Source organism: Accipiter gentilis, chromosome 1 (genome assembly GCF_929443795.1).
Source record: "Accipiter gentilis chromosome 1, bAccGen1.1, whole genome shotgun sequence".
Taxonomy (NCBI): Eukaryota; Metazoa; Chordata; class Aves; order Accipitriformes; family Accipitridae; genus Astur; species Astur gentilis.
This window is the reverse complement of record NC_064880.1, coordinates 48,698,233-48,717,392: the sequence shown is the minus strand read 5'-3', so window position 1 is coordinate 48,717,392 and position 19,160 is coordinate 48,698,233. Positions and strand designations below refer to the sequence as shown.

Genomic DNA, 19,160 nt, shown 5'->3' with positions numbered 1-19,160 from the left:
GGACTATGCTCTCTGAAGACAGGTGCTTTCATTTGCTGCAGTTGTACAGAGCAAGGCACCATAATGCTCTCCTCATTAACCTCTGCAGATTATTATCAACTGGAAAGTTCACACTGAAAAGATACAACTGCTTTCAGCAGCCAAAAGCTCATACTCACTGATGTTACCAGGAGGGGAGGTTGATCATTCATTTGTTGCCTTGTTACCCATCACAGCAAACTAGACACATCTGTGCACACAGCTGCACCTTCATAGAAATTTTGAGAGGTACAGCTCATCTCAGGCCTGTTCTATGCCTCATACTGAACCAGTCACAAAGATTATTACACTTTATGCAAAAAAACAACTGATACTTGAAGCTAGGAAATTGAGAAAGACCCCTTCACATTATTTCCAAACCCCCAAACTCAATTCTGCCAGAGGACCAAACTGCATTCGATGCTAGTTCACCCAAACAGTCTTGAAACTGAACTAATTTCAATGGCCTAGGTATTAAATTTCATCCACAACACCTGATTTGACAACATCCTAGGAAAGACAGGTAGGTCAAGAGGTAGAGCTGCACACTGACTCACTTTGGCAAATATGAAGTGGGAATCTCTGAAAGCATAGCTCTATGAAGACCTGATGAAATCCACCATCAAGGCAAGCAAGACTTGACATCTCACTCTTGAACTGCAGCTAAACAGGTTCACACCCACAGAAGTAAAATAAGAGAATTCTAGAAGCTCACAGAATCATAGAATATCTCAAGTTGAAAGGGATCCATAAGATGTCCCAACTTCAGTCCAATAGAGACTGGTTTCTGAAGTTCAAAGACAAGTACACAATTTCTCCTATTCTATTCTTTCAAAAACATCCAGATACTGTTTTTTTTATACTTCTGGATTTAAGAACAATTCCAAAATAATCTGCTTAAGATCCCTCTTCCACAACTAAAAGTAATTCAAACCTTTGCAGTTTCCTACAACTCTTCCCACTTACAGCAGTCTTGCTTGCTCAAGACAGAAGAAAATTTTCAAAGTATTTCTTAACTCTCTAGAGAGAGAAGTTGAGCAAACTCAGCAGCTGTAAGCTTGTAAAATTATGTATTAGAAAGGTACGTCCCAAGACCAAAAGTAGTATTCACTTCTTTTTTTCCTCACAAGTGTTACTTCTTTAAAATTAGTTTACGCATTAAAAACTTCTATAGCTTTCAGTTTCCAATGAACCATTTGATGCCTCACAAGAAAAGACTACTCAGCAATAACCACTTCTTGCTTTGCAAGAACACCAAGCCCCACTGCTTCTCCAGCAGTTGAGACTGTAGAACTCACTGCTCGATCCGCAACCTGGGACTGCTTACCCAGGGCGAGAGGGAAAGGGAGCAGGGGATGGTGCAGCATAATCCACATTAGGCTCCCCTGCTAGAGGTCTTTCTCCAAAACGTTAACATGTCATCCGCTCACGTGACAAAACTCGTGCGAACTCTTTGAGGGTTAAATTGAGGCCTAAGACTATATTCACAACTATAGGAAAAATGCTGTCTTGCTAAAAGCCCTAGTTATCAAGGTGTGAGTGTGTAAAATCTTACCCACACCTTGTTGAACAGGATGTTTGCTCACTTTTTCCCTCCCCCGCTCAGCACAGCCTTCTTATGCCATCAGTTTGATCCTCTACAGGTAGACTGTTTTACTAAAGTTCAAAACCAGCAGCAAGGTAAACAACACAAACAGGCTGGTGTAGGGCTGTTGAGGTGGCCCAGCTAATCCAGGCATGGTTAAGCAGATTTCAGTCTGACAAAAGCAACAAAAGGGTTGATAAAAGGCAGTATGTTCTACCAGACCAAACTCTCTTTTCATAAGCTGCTTCAGCTGCCTTCGAGAGGCTCTTGCTGGCAACATACTCCACAAACCACCACACCATGAACTATTACTGCAACCAGCTGTCCTATTACCAGAAGCCGTGCCTCCAGAAAGCCTGCTGCACAGGCTGCAGACCGCCCAGGCAATCGCCCACTGACATCTACGCTGAAATAAGCCAAATATCCCTTCCTGCTTTGCTGATGCCCTAGCACAGTTGGGCTTGCAAAATCCTCCACTGGTTATAGCAAGTAAATAGATTTGGTTTCATCCTCAGTGCTGTCAAACAAGGCAGACCAAAAGCGGACGCAAGTCTGCTGCTTTTTGCCTCCATCCACATGAGACATAACCCCGCTGTGAATCATCCCGATGAGGCTGCCTAAACGTAGCGCAGTGCAATGCCTGTGGTGCAGCCACGGAAAATTGCTTTCACAAAAAAGAAAAACAAACAGAAGGAAAAAATGCATTTTAATATCAGGAAATCAAGAAGTCAGCTAACACCAAGTGATGAGCCCGTCCTTTACAGGTGACTCTGAAAACTTCTGTGAAGGCTTAGACACTATAATTTATTAGTTACCCATACTAACATTTCATGATGCTACTGCCATTTATTTTTTTCCTCTCACCACTCAGTGAGCGGAGTCTCACAACTGTTGGAGGGGGTGGCAGACTTCCAAACACAACTGGTATTTAAATTATTAAAAATTATGCTGGCCTGTGAAACAGTATTCAAAACTACTGAATACAGAATAAAGGTTGATTTTGCTTGATAATCTAATTAATGTAACTAATCATAGCAACTAACTCTGGATACAAAGTTTACCATGTACAAGTTTTGAGTGGGCTACTGCCTATGTAAGCTTTTCTTCCACTTCTACTTATGTCACGCTTTCCTCCTCCCCACTGCCTCAAAAAAACCCCAAACAACCACACTTCAGGAGAACACTATTAGTAAGGCATCTTTTGCCAAAAGCAAGACAGGAACTCCCCTAATCAGAAACCTCTCATGGGATGTAACACTATTAATTCAAGTCTTCCATTTACCTTTTTTTTTTTCTTCCTCAGATCAACCGCCTGCCAAGAGTATTTTGCAAAACTTGCAAAAATGTGTTTATGCAAACCTCTTCAGTGCAAGAAGTTTCAGTTTCTTATAAACTGTATCACCCACTGCAACACAAATATTCTTCCGCTGCCATTTTTAATTTAAAAAGTCGATTTGCTATATGCACATAAGTAAAGAGCAAAATCTACCTTGACATATTCTGCAGGGAGATCAAAACAACATCAAAACTAGATTTCATACATTCTATTACCCTGAAACCACCATATGCCAAACACAGCACCAGACCTAAGAGTAAGATCACACCAACTTTGACAGTCAGTGCAGCAATGTATTACATTATATAAACCTACAATTACCCAAAGAAGCTAGAGATTTCAGACAATTTGGTTTCCAGTATAACATTTCCAGAACTGATGTAGTATGACTCAAGTCTTTAAATCAGTTCATACAGACTGTAAGCAGAACTTTCTGAATGCCTGAAAAACACCTAAAAATAGGTACAAATCCAGATGTATGCAAATAATTGTTGCAATTAACTTCACACACACACAACACAGACACAACACATTAGTTGAAATGACTGCATTTTGTCCTCTGTTACAAGAGCAGTTATGCAATTTGATATGTAAACATCAATGTGACCCCCTGGTACATATGATGCTCATGAAAAGGAGTTAAAGTTTAATATTTTCACTATATATTGCTCCATCCCAGAACCTGAAGCAAACTATATTAAGCACTCGTTATCTAAATTCATTACAAAACAGTTCTGATTTTATCTTCAAGAGTTTCGGTTACAAACGAGTGACTGAAATTAAATTCAGTTAACAAGGAATCCATCTGTTTTAAAATTTAAGAAAAATTGCCACCAAAGAGTGCTGTTTCATTGCTGAGGTAATGTCTACAGATTAAGTAATTCAGAGCCCTGTTGTGTTAAATGCTGCAGACAGTAAACAAGTGCCTCCTCTAAAGAATTTTAAGAGATTATTAGCTAATCTGAATCATTAGATTAATGCATTAAGCACTCAAAGCAACAAATGACTTGTATTTAGATTTTATTTCAACTTAAACCAGTGATTTTTTTACTTAAACTCCAAATATTGAAAATGGCTGTCCTTCACAGGCTACAGGCCATGCTGATGGAGAAAACAGATCCATCAATTAGAAACTGAATATGAATAAAAAAAGCCAGGAAAATTAAAACTTCTGGGAAAAGTAGTTTTCCGAAGAGAAAGTCAACATGGAACAGAGAACTAGAAAGTATGACACCAGAGGAGAAAGTTATACCAGCTATTCCTCAGGCCAGAATGAGTTCTGCACCTACACGTAATTTCAGTTGTTCAGGAAGCAACAGCTGATGCAACTAACCCCAAACCCTTTTAGAGATACCCAAGTCTAATTAATTTTCCAAACATTTAATACACAAGAAAACAAGCCATTTGAAAGAAGCCAAGTGCAAGTCATCGCTTCCCCCCATTCCCTTCATCTCCATTCATAACTCTACTTATGAACTGATTTTGCAAGTGACTTGACCAACTGGTAAGTGAGCTCTTGGGAGGGGATAAACATTAAAGAAACAACTAGGAAGGAGGCCAAGAGAAAGCCTGGCTCCCAAGTTTCACCCAGTGATCCTCTCCACTGCACAACAGAGGCAGGTACAACAGTAAGAGGTTCCCACCCCATGAACTTTGGAAGTTTCCCAACTACTGGAGACATTTACTCCATGAGCCACAGCACTGCCTACGCCAAGAGCTACTCTGTTGTGTTCTCCCTGGCACACAATTGCTTCTTCTTTCTGTAAAGCAGCCAGTTAAATTACACATCAAATGTTAATTCACCTTTGAACTACTTAAGAAGTCAAGTCACAATGTAGTGCAAAGAGCAAATGTCACACAACTGAAGGTGGATGGAACTGACACAGACTGTTCACTACTAAACTGATAAAGTACCACTAATTAAAGGCAGACCAGCTGTCTATTCTAAAGCAATCCTACAGCAAGAGTACAATCAAACTACAGCTTCAAATAATGCTTATCAGCTAAGTGAGCTGAGATCTGAAGTTTGTTTAATTAAAAAAAATTGCCTCAAAAAACCTTCAGGGACACACAAGAAGTTACCATCTTGCACGTGCTCACAAAACCCACCAGCTTCATTCTATATATTCAGCAACAAAATCAAGGGAGAGCATGCTAGACATTTCTAATGCTTAAAAAAGGTTACAAGTACATAGAGCAGCCTCTTTTATAGACGTGAGGGCTCAACACAGAAATTCTTCTCCCCATTCACCTAGCATTCAACCTTCTGTGAAGCCCACTTTGAAATCACTTAGTCCATCTTTAATCTCTGAAGAAGCAGCATGGAAAAGAAACTAGCTTTCTTCACTAAAGCAACTGTCAAATTCTGGAAATAACAGATTACATTTGGTTTATGTCACCTATTTTTGATGATTTCCACAGAAAAAGACAAGTAACCAATGAAAAGTGGCAAGTGTAATATTTTCCACAAAAATCAAATGATAAATGGCTTATGGGAGATACAAGGCAGTATCAAGGACAAGTAATCTAATTAAGGGAATTTGTACATGTGAGCTCTCTAGATTATTCCATGCCAATGAGTTTCTGAATCAGCTGAAAGAGTATCTCACTTTCCACTACATTTCCTAAATGCTATATGCAAAACACTGATCACAACAACACTGACAGATACATGCATGCTTGCAAAGTGATTCCTTACAAAGAACATAAAAAACCCTTTATAGCTGACAAAGAGTAATTTTAAACCAGGTTACCAAAAACCACATCGGAAAGCTATTAAACTCAGGTAAAATGGAATCAAAAGAGTTGAGGGTTTTTTCTTTTTAACCTCGCTCCAATACTGAACTATACTCCTGCCAAAACTCAGCCCCACCACACAAATTGAATTGCTAAAACATGACCAAAAAAATGAAACATGTACGCAAAGCAATACACACTCTATAACGTAGTATACACACTACTCAAGAAACCCACTGAACTAGGGCAAGCGACCATCTTCTCTCAGCAACAACTACTACAACATCTAAATTGCCACTATGAAAATAGCTCCACCCCTCACACAGTCACAACAATTCTCCCCTAAGTACTGAGCACAAACTGAAGGAGAGATTTCCTACTTCCATTTCAAGGGACAACTCCAACAGGAGTCCTTTTGATATGGGTGGTACAAAAAGGAATAGAAACAAAGTGTCATAAGGACATAAACAGCAAAGTTTCTCAAGAAATCAAAGCAAGGAAGAAGTTTCTTGTAAATATGCAAGCATTTTGCAGAGAGAGGAAAGGGAATCAAGAGCCAAGGTATGAAAGCCTCCTGGAGAGCAGCACACCTCTGACATGATGGGGCAGGCATTAGACAACCACTGAGGCAAGGGCCTTCTATTTTAGCCTAAAAACGCAGGGCCCAGGACACACATGACAAAACACAGAGCCTGTTTGGCTACCCAACTGCTCTTCCTCCTCAGTCTGATGACCTTTGCAGAGTCAGGAGAGGGCTGCGTGTCCCTCCAACTTCACTAAGCTAGCAGACATCTGAAACGATGCAATTCGCACATCGGTACATGGTTTTGCGGCCCTATCATTAGTTGCCTGTGTGGCATATTAGCTGATTTGATGAGGATGGTTAAGGAAGCCCTAACTGTGACTCTTAAGAAGGCAAAGTGCTTTAACATTAGTAGTGAAGGAAGACCTAAAAAAAAAAGTGGGAAGAGAACAACACCGACACTTTTCAAAGTCTTCACGCTTTGATCCAGGGCACAGTATTTTCAAGATCACAGGATTTTATGATTACAAGTATCAGGTTACTGCTTTTAATGAGTGCAACAATCTCATTTAGACTTCCTTAATCTTAGCCATGTTTTGCCAAATACACAGGAAGCAGAAAGGGCAGCATGTTGTAGACTGCTTTTTACAAAGAGACAGAAATGCCTATAAGAAGCTTATGAGCCTGTCACAAAAACCGTGAGAAAAAAATACCACAAATACCCACTTATCAACAGGAAAAAAAAAAACCACCACCAAAACAAAGCGGGATGGGGTAGTTTTGTAATGCAAGACACACACAGAAGCCTACTTCTGAGCATACCCCAGAATCTGGAAACAAATTAAACAGGACAAATTTCTAACTACAATCATTCCTGCAAGGGCGTAAGATGTAGAAAGTGAACAGAAAAGGTAGAGATGTGAAGAGACATGACAACTGGGTTCATTATCTCTCCTGTATGCTTATGTTTAGGTGCTTTCAAAGGCACAAAAATCAACAGATAAACACAACATATGGGAAAAAAAAGGGAGAAAAAAGTAGTTTTATAATATGTGATTTCAACTGAACACCCAAGAACTGCAAGCAGTGTGAGCACTGACAGCTGAAATCAGTGATTAGGCCAGAAAAAACTTGGTAGGTTTTCAAATTCATTTTATATTTGTCCATAGCATATACAAGTTTTTAATAGCAACAAGTAGCTCACAACGCCTACGCAAGTTCAGAATGTAATTCTTTATTTTCTCTGACAGTTTAAAAGCAGACTGCAAAGTACCGAAGTCAAAAGTTTGGCAGAAAGCTGTTTCAAGGCAATATAACACCAAGGATATTTCTGGATATTTGAAATCTCAGGTTTCCAGAAGAGAGTTAAAACTAGTTTCTGGTGATGTACCAAAGCCTGCCATGTTTGCAGCTTTATATACAAAAGGCATATTGTTTAAAAATTATTTTCCCTTTCCCGAGCAAATATCCACTTACAGAGTGGGAGGAAAATACTAGGCAGTAGACACACACTGGAAGTCCTTCACAAACATTTACGTTTGTCCTAGTCACACATCCCAGGAGGCCCAGATAGAGAAACTGGGTAATTTACTTTCAGAAGTGACAGTGACTGCTAAGTGTTCCTCTAAAAGGGGGGTTTCATTTCCAGAAATAATAAAGTTTTGGGTAAAAACAGAAGAAGGAACCAAACCTTTTTTAACGGTTAAACCAAATGCCTTGGCGGTCATACAAATGGCTCAGCTTCAGCACTACTGTGGTACAAATTCCTCTAACCATATGGGATATCTATCAAAATAATGCATTCTGCAGAACTGATAAGAATAAAGAATGACCCAGCTTGACTCTCACAGATTGTTCTTCCTGGCAGGAGGCTAGAAACAATCCTTTTTGTTCAAATGCTATTTTTATAACTCTTAACACCATTTTAGAAAACAAGTTCAGAATACCTTCACAAAGAAAAGCCACGCTTTAAAATAAACTGTTGATTTGAGTATCCTGCAGTCAAAAAAATATTGTGAACTCATCAAGAGCGCTCACGCTGTTCTCTTTGCTTTGCTTTTTTCCCCGTTCCTTATGCTCTCTCTCAACTACTTCTGCTCTCAAACAGCCTTAACATGATGCAAATTTCACCGGATTCCAATGAATTTCAGTAGATGACATCATCAGGTGAAAACCGGCGTTAGTCAACTCGACTTCCTGACCACGTATAAAATGGTGCACGCAGCAGAGATGAATCAAGCGTGAGCTTTCAAACATTATTCACTTGCTCCTACAGCGTCCCCGAAAGTTTGCCAAGGCCCCAAGAAGGGAGCCAAACCCCCAGTTATTTTTTTTTTTTTTTTTTTCCTTACGAGACGGGGACTTCCCACAACAAACTGTCACATCGCAGCGGAGGGCAGCGAGAGCACACGGGGAAAATAAAACGCGAAAGACCGTCTCGTAGGGACGCCTCCCGCAGCCGAAAGCGCTCACGCCAGGGCCTGCAGGAGCACCACTACGAAGCGCGTCCTGCCCGAGGTATGGAGTCCATACGTGGAAACAACAGCCGCCACAATCCTCCTCGGTGCGGGCCGGGCCGGCACCGGCTCCGAGGGCCGGGAGGCTTCGCTAGAGCAAACCCGAGGCGCGGAGCGGGCTCAGCACCGGCCTCCCCGCCGCCCGAGGGAAGGGCCCCGCAGGCCGCTGCCCCGGGCAGGGGGACCCGGGCCCGCCCCGCCGGGCAGCGGAGACCACAACAAAGGCCGCCGCCGCCGCCGCCTCCTCCTCCTCCTCACACACACGCAGCACAAACACACACAGACACCCCCCCGGCCCCGGGTGGTACGTACCGGAGCGCGGCGCTGGCTGGACGGCGCGGAGGGTCTCATACTGCCGGGGGGGGAGGGGGGGGGGGGAAGGTGTGACGGTCACCGGTGGCCGGCGGGAGGCGGAAGCGGCGAGGCCGGGCGGTGGCGGAGCCGCATCGCTGCCCGCGCCGAGACCCGCTGCCGCCTCTCCCCCCCCCCCGCGCACGGCAACCTCGCGGCTCCCGTACGGCCCCGCTGCTGCCGCCGCCGCTCCTGCCACCGCCGCACTTCCGGGCAGGGAGGGGTCACGCCGCCTCGCGCCGCGCCGCTTCCATCCGGGCCCTAGCGCCAGGCCCCGCCCCCTCTCCCCTACCCCCCCTCCGCGGCGACCCGGGGGGCGGGGCGTGAGGCTCGGCAGTTGGGGGCGGGGCCGGGGCGCGAGGTTCGGCCGTTGGGCGCGGGGGCGGGGCGCGAGGCTCGGCCGTTGGGCGGCTGAGGGGGGGGCTTGAGGCGATGGCCGGAGGGGCGGGCTGAGCGCCCGTTCTCCACACACACACATACTGTCTCCTGTCCCCGCGTCGCTGTTTGGGGACCGGGCGGGGGGGCTAAGAGGCTGCGGGCAGGCGAGTGGTGTCCGGAGGAGGCGGCGGGGAGCCTCTGTGAGGAAGGGGCCAGGCGGTGCCGGGGGCGGGGGGAGCCCTGGGGTTTGTCGTTTGAGATTTCGGTGGGGACGGGAGTGCTCCCCTGAAAGAAGTGCCCGGTCGTCGCCCCCGCTCACCGACTGGTTCACGCTTGGGGCTTCTGAGGACTTTTTTTTTTTTTTTTTTTTCAGGTGAAGTTAACCTGAAAAGTGACACTCGTGAGCTCCATCTGTTACCAGGTATTAGGACCTGACAAAACCCAGCCCTCGGTAACTGCTCCCCCACGTACAGAGCTGATTGTTGGGTTCTCAGTATCTTACCTGACGCACAGACCTGCTCCATGCTCCTCTCTGGCACTGGCGTGGGCTTTGAGTCCCTCGCTGAACAGCTCCCTGACTGGGGTGCTTCTGTTCCCTCCCACATATGTTCACCGCCCAGCAGTTTTGAGAGTTGTCTGTCAGATCTGGTTCCTTTAGCCCGGGTGAAATGAATTTCTCTAAATCGTTGACGTGTCTTCCTAGCTGCTTCTAAAAATAAATGATGTAAATTCCATATACAGTACTGCAAACTTCTTTGTGGAGGGTTGGAAATAGAACTTAAGCAATATGTTATGTTTTGTTTTGTTTTGTTTTTCTAAGGGCCAGGGCTTTAAGGAAAATGTTGTCCATGAAGACAATTATGACTCAGTGACACCTTAATTGCCTCCCTTGAGAATGAGTGCTAAGAATACATAGACACAGCATTGTGCTGCGTAAGGATACCCAAGCTAGCAAGGTCTCAAAATCAATACAACTGCATTAGTGAGGCACAGTGCCCTGGGTAATTCATCCTGCAGAGGAAAACTGCACTGGCAGGGCCATACTGCTTTTGGTATTACTAGTTCACTCAAAACTATTTCAGGAACCTGTCCAACATTGCACTGTATTTTCAGGTGGCTCAGCGTTTTTGGTTTGTTTGGATTCTTTTTCATACCAGTCCTTGTGGGAGATAGATAGCTTTACAGCCACAGCCAGGACTTACTCTATTTAGCTTGGATTTAGCTCTATTTAGAACAGGATGCTTGGAGGAGGACTAGGCTGTTACCTTTTATATGGCCCATCACTTAGAAGAAGCAGTATACCTTTGTCAGTTGTATGAGACACAAGTAGAAGACAGACTATCAGCATTCTTGGTATTGTGAGCTGAATGGTTCAGTGCTTGGAGACACTTGCAAATGGGAAGTGAAAAATGTCCACTCTTTCACGAGATAGAATTCAGTCTTTGCTACTGGAAATCAGGGGTGCGTTCCTAGTTCTAACCCAAGAGTCTGTAACAATTTAAATAGAGTAGATTAGCACATAGGAAAAGCAGTGAGCCAAGTGAATCTTTGTATGTAGTAACTAACTACCATCTTGCTTAAATCCCTACTCTAGAGAAAGTCTGCGAAGATGGATCATTAACAGAAGCTGGGAAAAAAACATGCGTATTTGTCAGCAGACAAAAGGTGAGATTACAGCTCATGCATCCCTTGGGCTGAAAAGTTCTTTTGCTCATCCTCAGATATATAATATTCTTGTGTGTGTGGGCAAATGCCACAGAAGGGGATGTAAATTGTTGCCAAGCAAAGCAACTAAGACTTCCCAGATCTGGAGCCTCCAGTTGATTTTAACAGAAGTTTAATTTCTTTTCCTGGACTTTTCATCCACTGTTCTGTCCTATTCCCTGCTATTCTCCCTTATATTCCCATTTTTGTACCCTGAGTTTTTTTCTCCTCTCAGTGCTAAATTATAGTGCATTATATAGTACCAGCCCCTTGTGTCACATTAAGGTGAAATACTGTCATGTCAGGATGGATCAGTATTATTTGCATTACGGCAGCACTTAGTGGGTCAATTGAGATAAGTGGCCCTTTATGCCAGACATTTTACAAAACATATGAGACAAACACAGAGTTTGTAATCTAATTAGACAGGACCGAACATGGTAGAGAAAAAACAAGACAGGGTGAAATGATTAAGCACATGTAACAAAGATTCTGGCAGAGACCAGAGGGAGGACCAAACTTTTCTTGGTCCAGAGTGAATGCCCTAAATTATACTTTCTCAAACCAGGCAGGAGGACCCACAGGAATATGGTCTTACAATATACACTACTTTCTGCCAGAAACCTGGGGATATTTATACTTTTCAAAGCTTTTCAGGGAAATGTGCTATGTTACTTTACTGTCTAAAAGAGATTAAAGCCAAAAGAAGAAAAACACTGTTGTAGACCTTCTTTCCTCCCAGCTTCCACTGGGACAGAGCAATGTTTCTGCTGCTCTGTGGTGGTGCCATCCTTCATTGGGAAGTCCTTAGAATAGAATAGAATAGAATAGAATAGAACAGAATATTTCAGTTGGAAGAGACCTGCAACGATCATCTAGTCCAACTGATAATATTTCTATACTACAGTCAATCTGGAGCCCTCCTTGAAGGCTGACTTTTTCAAACATATTACCTAATGAATCTTAGGGGTTTCTGTATAGAATAATTTTACTTAAGAATGCTGTTATAAAGAATAAGGAAGCATATTAACATGTAGTTGTAAAAGGATTACTATTTGGAGATTTTAAGTGCTCTAATCTGGGTAGGCAACACAGTCTTTCCTCTTTCCAAGGTGATCAAGTTTCAGGCTGTTAGGACTTCACACCTTAGATGATAAACACTTCAAAATACAAATTCTGTCTGCTGTATATTAAACACAAAATTTCCTGTGCTTCTGTTTGAAAGAGAGAATTTATTCTAGGCTATTGACCAGATTTCCTCACCCTTGTTTTGTGATATGAGGTGAACTGTTTGAATTCAGCTGCTATACATGATGGTGTTAACTCTCAGAGCATGTAAAATAGATTGTTTTCAGTATTAGGCATATGAGCAGTCCCACAGATTTAAGGGAAGTAGTTGCATATGTAAACATGCATTTAAATGATTTGCAAGATGAAGTTACAAGTGGAAGTCATTCTCTACCCAATAGGTAGCCACACTTCAATGGTGGATTTGTATATCCTAATAACAGATTCATTATAAACCTCTTTGAGATCTTTTTGGTGAAAGGAAACATTATACACCTACACACGCACATGAGCACATTGCTGCAATATGTTTTCAAGATTCACTACAGGGTTATATCACTAAAATAAGCTTTTTGAAAGCAATTCAAGACAAGAATATTAATTTCATCTATTTTTTTTAAGTCAAGTTAATTATTTTTTTAACTTATGCTAGAATAATCAATGGCAAACAACCCAAGACGGTGTTAGTGTCACATACTTTCTGTTTTCCTTTCCTGTCTGTTCTTCAAATGAGAGTGCTTTCTGGAGGAATCATGATAAATCCATAATATCTTATTTTATTCTACCCTATTTACTTTTCAAAGAGCAAGCAAACAACATTGCAAATGTACTGACAAGATGTACGGGTGATTTTGCATTAAGTAAATGCAAACCCTGATCTAGCTGATATGAGTCACAAATTTATGGATCTTTTAAAAGTGTATAAAATTTCAGCAGGGAAGTTTTTAGTCTTTTTATAATATAGTGGCTTCAGAATTTGAATTCATTTTTGGAGTTTGAAATTCCAGGGTATTAAGGCATTACCAAATTTAGATTGACTTTTCCACCTTAACTTCTTTTTATATTTTCCTTCTAGATTTTCTTCCTGAAAAGGGAAATAATAAAACCTGTTAAGCTGAACAAACAACTAACTTCTTACAAGTTACTGATACAGCTCTAAAATTATTCAGTAATGTTTCAACAGAATGGGTCTTCACTTGAAAAGGTCAATGTTTTGAAACCAGCACTCTTCATTGTAAATTATATGCTAGTTTTGGCAGAAAGGTTTTAGCAAAGATGCAATTTCTTCTGAGGGAGGAGGGTGAGATTGTATGAATAAACAATGTTCTGGTGGCTATAGCAAAGAGCCTACCAGTGTTGGGTGAGTCAGATTCAAGTCTCTGTTTTTTCTGATTCAGTGAGAGTTTTGATCTGTGTCTTTCACATCACAGATAAAACCTTAACCACAAAACTACTGGCTGATATGCAATTAGAATCTTCCCTGTTTATGCTTTATATAAACAAACATTAATTTTAGTAGAGACTTGAACTTGGGACTTCCAATCTTTGCCTCAGCTCAGCAGCTGTTCTGTGTGAGCTTCCCTTTCTTCTTTCATTAAAAACAAATAAACAAACACTTAAAAGATTTTCATGCAAAATGTGAAATGTGAAAACGTTTGAGTTTTAAAACTTTCACAAGAGAGACAAATGTTTCCCACACAGTTTTAGTCAGCTTTGCAACACATTTTAGTTCAAGGGAAGCTTGTATGTTAATAGTGTTAAAAAAGAATTATTAAATAGAATTTGCTTTGTATTGTCATGCTCCTTTCCCTCAGTTTCTCTTTCTGTGTTTGCTCTATTCACTGGTACATCTTAAAATGTACAGTAAGAAGTTCAAAGCAGGTATCATATCTTCCTGTGGATATTTCTTCAATGCATAATGGCAGGATACTCACTAGAGACTTGTTGCAGCACCACATATCAATTTTTCTGCAGAATGGTGGGCTGCAAATTGCTGACCATCTTTGGTTAGTTTCTTCTCAGTTTTCTCTAACACTTTATCACCAGTTTCTTGTCAAAAAAATTCCCAGATTCCTTTCAGTCATCCACCCCTACAAATCTTCCACAGTTTTCCTTATTTTTCCTGTGTGTGTTGTTGAATTCATTCATATTTGCTACAACTCCACAGCTATGACTCTATAACTTTGTGCTGTGTCCCAGGTTCTTTCTACTTTACTCTCTCTTCACTGCCATTGCAGTGTCACTGAGGATCACAAATAAGATGTCAAACCAGTGGTATTATTTGACATGCTCAATAAGACACAATACCTGACAGCTCCTACTGCTTCCAAGTTCCAAGTTCCCTGCTGCCATCATGACACGTTTACAGGTCTTTCAAATTAAACAACCCTCTCCCCTCCACATACATGTGTATAATGAGAGTTTTTTTCATAATGAGAAGTGATAGGCAGTCTAAATAGTGGAATCAGTACTAGTGGCTGTGTATACAATTAAAAACAAGATCTACAGCAGCCATTGTGCTGTGTTCAGATTTCTTTAGAAATATAGTTTCCCAGGCTGTAACTTAGAAACTAAATACATTCCTACATGTGGAAAAATTTTTGTAATAGTCTCTAGTGGAAAAGATAGGGTTTTTGGTGAATTCAATAGATTCTTTTCAGATCTTGCTAAAGGAGGAGAAAGCCTCTTTTATATTCTTTGCAAATCAGGATTCCTCTCCTTTCCCAAAGAAAAGTAAAATTAAACCCTGTATTTTTAAATGTAATGCCAAATCTTTCCTCTTCTACTCCCTTCTGCTCTCCAAAAAGCAATGAAACACAAAGGGGTGTACCCTTCTACAGACTTTTTGTTTCAGAGAGTGTGGAAACTTCCTTTTATACCAGAAAGCAACAACAAAGAGCAAACTTTGCTTTGTGGCTTATATTCATAAATTTGATAATGAAGCCAAATGCATAGTCTTTTCCTCACTTCAGTACCAAGTAACTTTTAAAATGCCTTTAGAAGCCACTTTCACAGAGGGAAGAACAAGCATGAAGTTCTGAATTTTATGTGGGCCCCAAACGTCATCATTTATAAACTCAGATAAAACCGGCATCTGAACATAATTTAGTTGGCTCAGAGAGAATAAAAATAGATTCACAGAAGAATCAATAGATTCTTCACTGAATGAAGATCAAGTTGCTAAGGCACATTTAGAGGGGAAAACCCACACCTCAATTCAGAATGTAAGGAAGACAAGTTGTTTTGAACTTTATTACCCTTTTTGTTTTTGAGATTCTGTGGTGTTGCCTCTTGAAATGGCCTCCTGCTTCCTAGCTGATAAACAAAATCCTTGATTATGCTACTCACAAGAGTACTTTTCAACATCAGTATTCCCCAAATTCTCTTGAGTTTCATGACAGCACATGGCTCAGGTGTCTCTGTGTAGTAAAAGCCCAATATTCCTTCTAAGTTAGCATTTTATAGGACTGAACTCTTCTGTCATTTGTTGCAAACCTAACATTTTTAGCATGGAGCACTAAATATATAACTTTTAATAATGACTAAAATAAACCAGCACTGTCATTTCAGTAAATGCTTATTTTTACACCTGCCAAATATACAGGACAGGTAGCTGGATATTTACTGATTTTTGCACAATTGATATACTTTACCCATGGATTTATGAGGTACACATGCAATTGCCTATTTTGTTCAATTCTGTGTATTTCACCCCCCAAAATCTTGTATTTTTCTTTTTCTTTTTTTTTTCCTCCATTGTGCAAATTTTTGTAGGAAATAATACATATGGGAAAAATGGATTTCGGGAGAAATATTAAATTGAAAGCTCATGCTTTCATGTTTTATACCTAAGTTGACCTCTATATATTCAGAATGTTAATTAACCCCTAAACGAAACATGCTTTTACTGTGTATCAAAAAGTATTTTTGTTTGACCATAAATTACTATTTTTTTCATATATTTTCTGAGAAATGCAAGCATTCTACTGGCTGTTTTTTTCTAATTTTTCAATTTCACTATCCCACCAAAATCATAATTTACACCACTTTATTCACTACTATTACCTATAATTGATCTAGTCTTTATAAAGTTTAAGTAGTTAAAATGTTAAGGGTGCAGCTATCCTCCAAATAAAGTTAATTTAAAAGTGTACTGGACCGTGTACACTAGATAATAATCAATACTTACATATATATGTATATAATAATATATGTGTATAATAGTAGTTAAAGTAATCTGTGCAGTAAGTATGAGTTTCTATTGGAAAATCTTCTAAGCAGAATGGTTCCTGAGTTTTGCTGAAAAGGTAGGGGCTCACTGAATTGTGTATATTAAGTGATTCACTGTTCATTATGTATAGAAATAAGGATATATAGCATATCCTGAATACCAGAAAAAAAGAAAAGATTCAAACACCTTTCAGGATTATTGGAAGGATACCAATACAAATGCTAAATACCAAGCTGAGAACACAGAACAGCCCTGTGATGATTTCTAATAGAGTTATGCTTGATATTTGAAATTTTGACATAGCCAACTTTTTCATTTTAAGACAATACAGGGGTTTCTTATCTATTTTTATTTATTTTGCCATCTATTTAGATTTTACACCTTTTTACCTATCAGTGTGTGCTTTAAGTATTGTAGTTCTCATTAGCACAGATTTTGCACTGTTGATGTTTTCATCTAGTTCATTTCTCCTTGCTGGCAAGCATTTTGTGTCTCAAGACGTATTATAATTTATAAGCTGAATGGCTTCCTTTTGCTCGGGGATTCGAGAGGCCAGCATGGAAGTATCCTATTCCTAGAGCAAAAGCTCAGATGAAAAATGTAGTAGTGTGACTAGAGTGTATCACTCAGTGATGGAGATGTTCTGTCTGTGTAGATAGCTTAAAACTGCTGGTCAGGAAAAGGTAGATTAAAGTAGATAATGGTCTTCTGAGTCAGATTTTCTCTGGCATAAGAGATATATAGTGATAAAACAGTGTTAAAATCATTCTGCAATACTGTAATTGGATGCAAACTTCAACTGAGATTTTAGCTTTCAACTTCTTTACCAAATTTACATAACACAAATCCTAATTAGTGAAGAAAATTATACAGTAAACTCTTATGCACAGTACGCTTAGACAAGGTCAAAATCCCAGTTTTATCAAAAGGTGAAAGTAGCTTCTTTTTTTAAAAACAGTCTATTGACACCATTGTTTTGGAAAGATGTGAGATTTTCAGTAATTATACATCATGATACAGCATATTTACATGCAGGTCTCATTCTGGATCTATTCATTAAAAAAGAATTTTTCATAGTTTTCCCATGGATATACTAAAAGCCCAATTTTTTTGCAACTCAGAGTTGCTTAATTTCTTTTGACTCTTTCTTGTTTTATACTTTGACTACTTTACATTAAATACTTGAAGTTTAGAATCTGATCTTTTCATGTAGCTTTTTTTATACCTGAGAATCTCTATTGATTTCAACAGAACTATCCATAGTGGTATAGAAGCCGGTTCAGTAATGGTCATATCCAAAAAGCAGGAATTCACTGTGGAACAATTACAACTTATCGTATTTAAATTCAGAAAATGTAAATAATAGTTTCCTAGTGAGCCCTGGTGTTAAAGATCAGGTAGCTACCAGACCAGACAGATATCTTGCACTTCAGTTGCATAATTAAGAACTGGGATTTTCTATATCCTTTGAATTTTAATATTTCAAGGTGTTTTTACAAGCATATAAAGTAGTTTATTAAAAAGAAAAAGTTAAATAAGTTTCTCCTGGATAAATACCTTGAATTGCCTGTAACTGCCAACAAAAACTTGAACATGAAGTGTGTTATCTCAAAGTCATTGGCAATCACGGCTGAAACTAAAAAATGTCTAGTAAGAACACAGTCAAAGATCAGATTTGTCATCTAAAACATCTGTTCAGTCCTGCAAGTTTTAAGTTAACAGAAGACAACAGCAGCACCTCCTCAAAATGAAGAGAGTCAAAGGAAGCCATGATCTTATAAACATAGAATAGCTTGAGGCTATCCAAGGTTCTCTGAGTCATATCTGCCTAATGATAATTTTAAGGTCACTGCTGAATACAGTCAGTTTATTTTGAGAGGCAAGAAACAACACCTGGTAAGAAAGAAACAGAGCAATTGGCACAATGCATAACTCCAGTTAATCAAAGTGCCTTTGAAATACTTTTGATTTGTAGCTTTGGTATTCTGGTGTTCTAGAAACCTGTTCTAGTTTTTCATCCAGTACTCTATGAAGGAGTCTATGAATTCCATAATGTCTGGATAGAGAACAATTTAATTTTAATACTTTGATCAGTCTTTGTTGACAAAGTTTCACCAACCATTACTGAGGTTAATTTTTTCTACGTACTGTTGTCAGTATGGCTTCTCTGAAACCTCTTTTGAGCACCCATATGCAAGTGGTTGATTTGCATCAACTGAGATAAAAAAAAGCAAAACAAAAAGTTCAAAACACACTGGAGGAAAACCTCCCATCTACACTTTAGAAGAGAATATGTCTGTCACCTTTGCTGAAAACAGTTTATGGTGGCATGATTTGATTAATGTAAAGAAACCTATAAAAGTAGATTCTTTCCAAAGTGTTATTTCTGGTCCTGAGAAAAGAACTCATCTATCCAACTTAGGAAAGGAAGAAATAGGATTAACCTGCAGAATGCAGGCTGCAGAATTTCATTACATAATTCTCATGTCAAGTCTAGTAACACTTCACCAAAATCATGTATTGCTAATAAGCACATGCAAGGAAAAGACCTTTCACAGACCTTGGAGTTACAGGCTAACTCAAAGCCTAGAACGGGGGTGGGGGGTGGATTTGTGTTGGTATGATATCTTTGTCAGAACAGCTGCATAGAAAGTGAGGGAAAATAAATCTTTGTCTATAGAAATAACTTCCATAGATGTGTCTGAGAAAGCAGA

The 19,160-nt window shown here is 40.0% G+C and overlaps 1 protein-coding gene across 1 annotated transcript in view; it reads right to left on the bottom strand.

Moving 5' to 3' along the window:
* The window catches only part of SPOPL (speckle type BTB/POZ protein like), a 38,684-nt gene extending 29,422 nt beyond the window's left edge, over positions 1-9,262 (bottom strand). The window contains exon 1 of the mRNA XM_049803460.1: positions 9,027-9,262. The gene's annotated coding sequence lies outside the window, so the exon portion shown is untranslated. The remainder of the gene's footprint in view (positions 1-9,026) is intronic.
* Between the last annotated feature and the right edge of the window lie 9,898 nt (positions 9,263-19,160).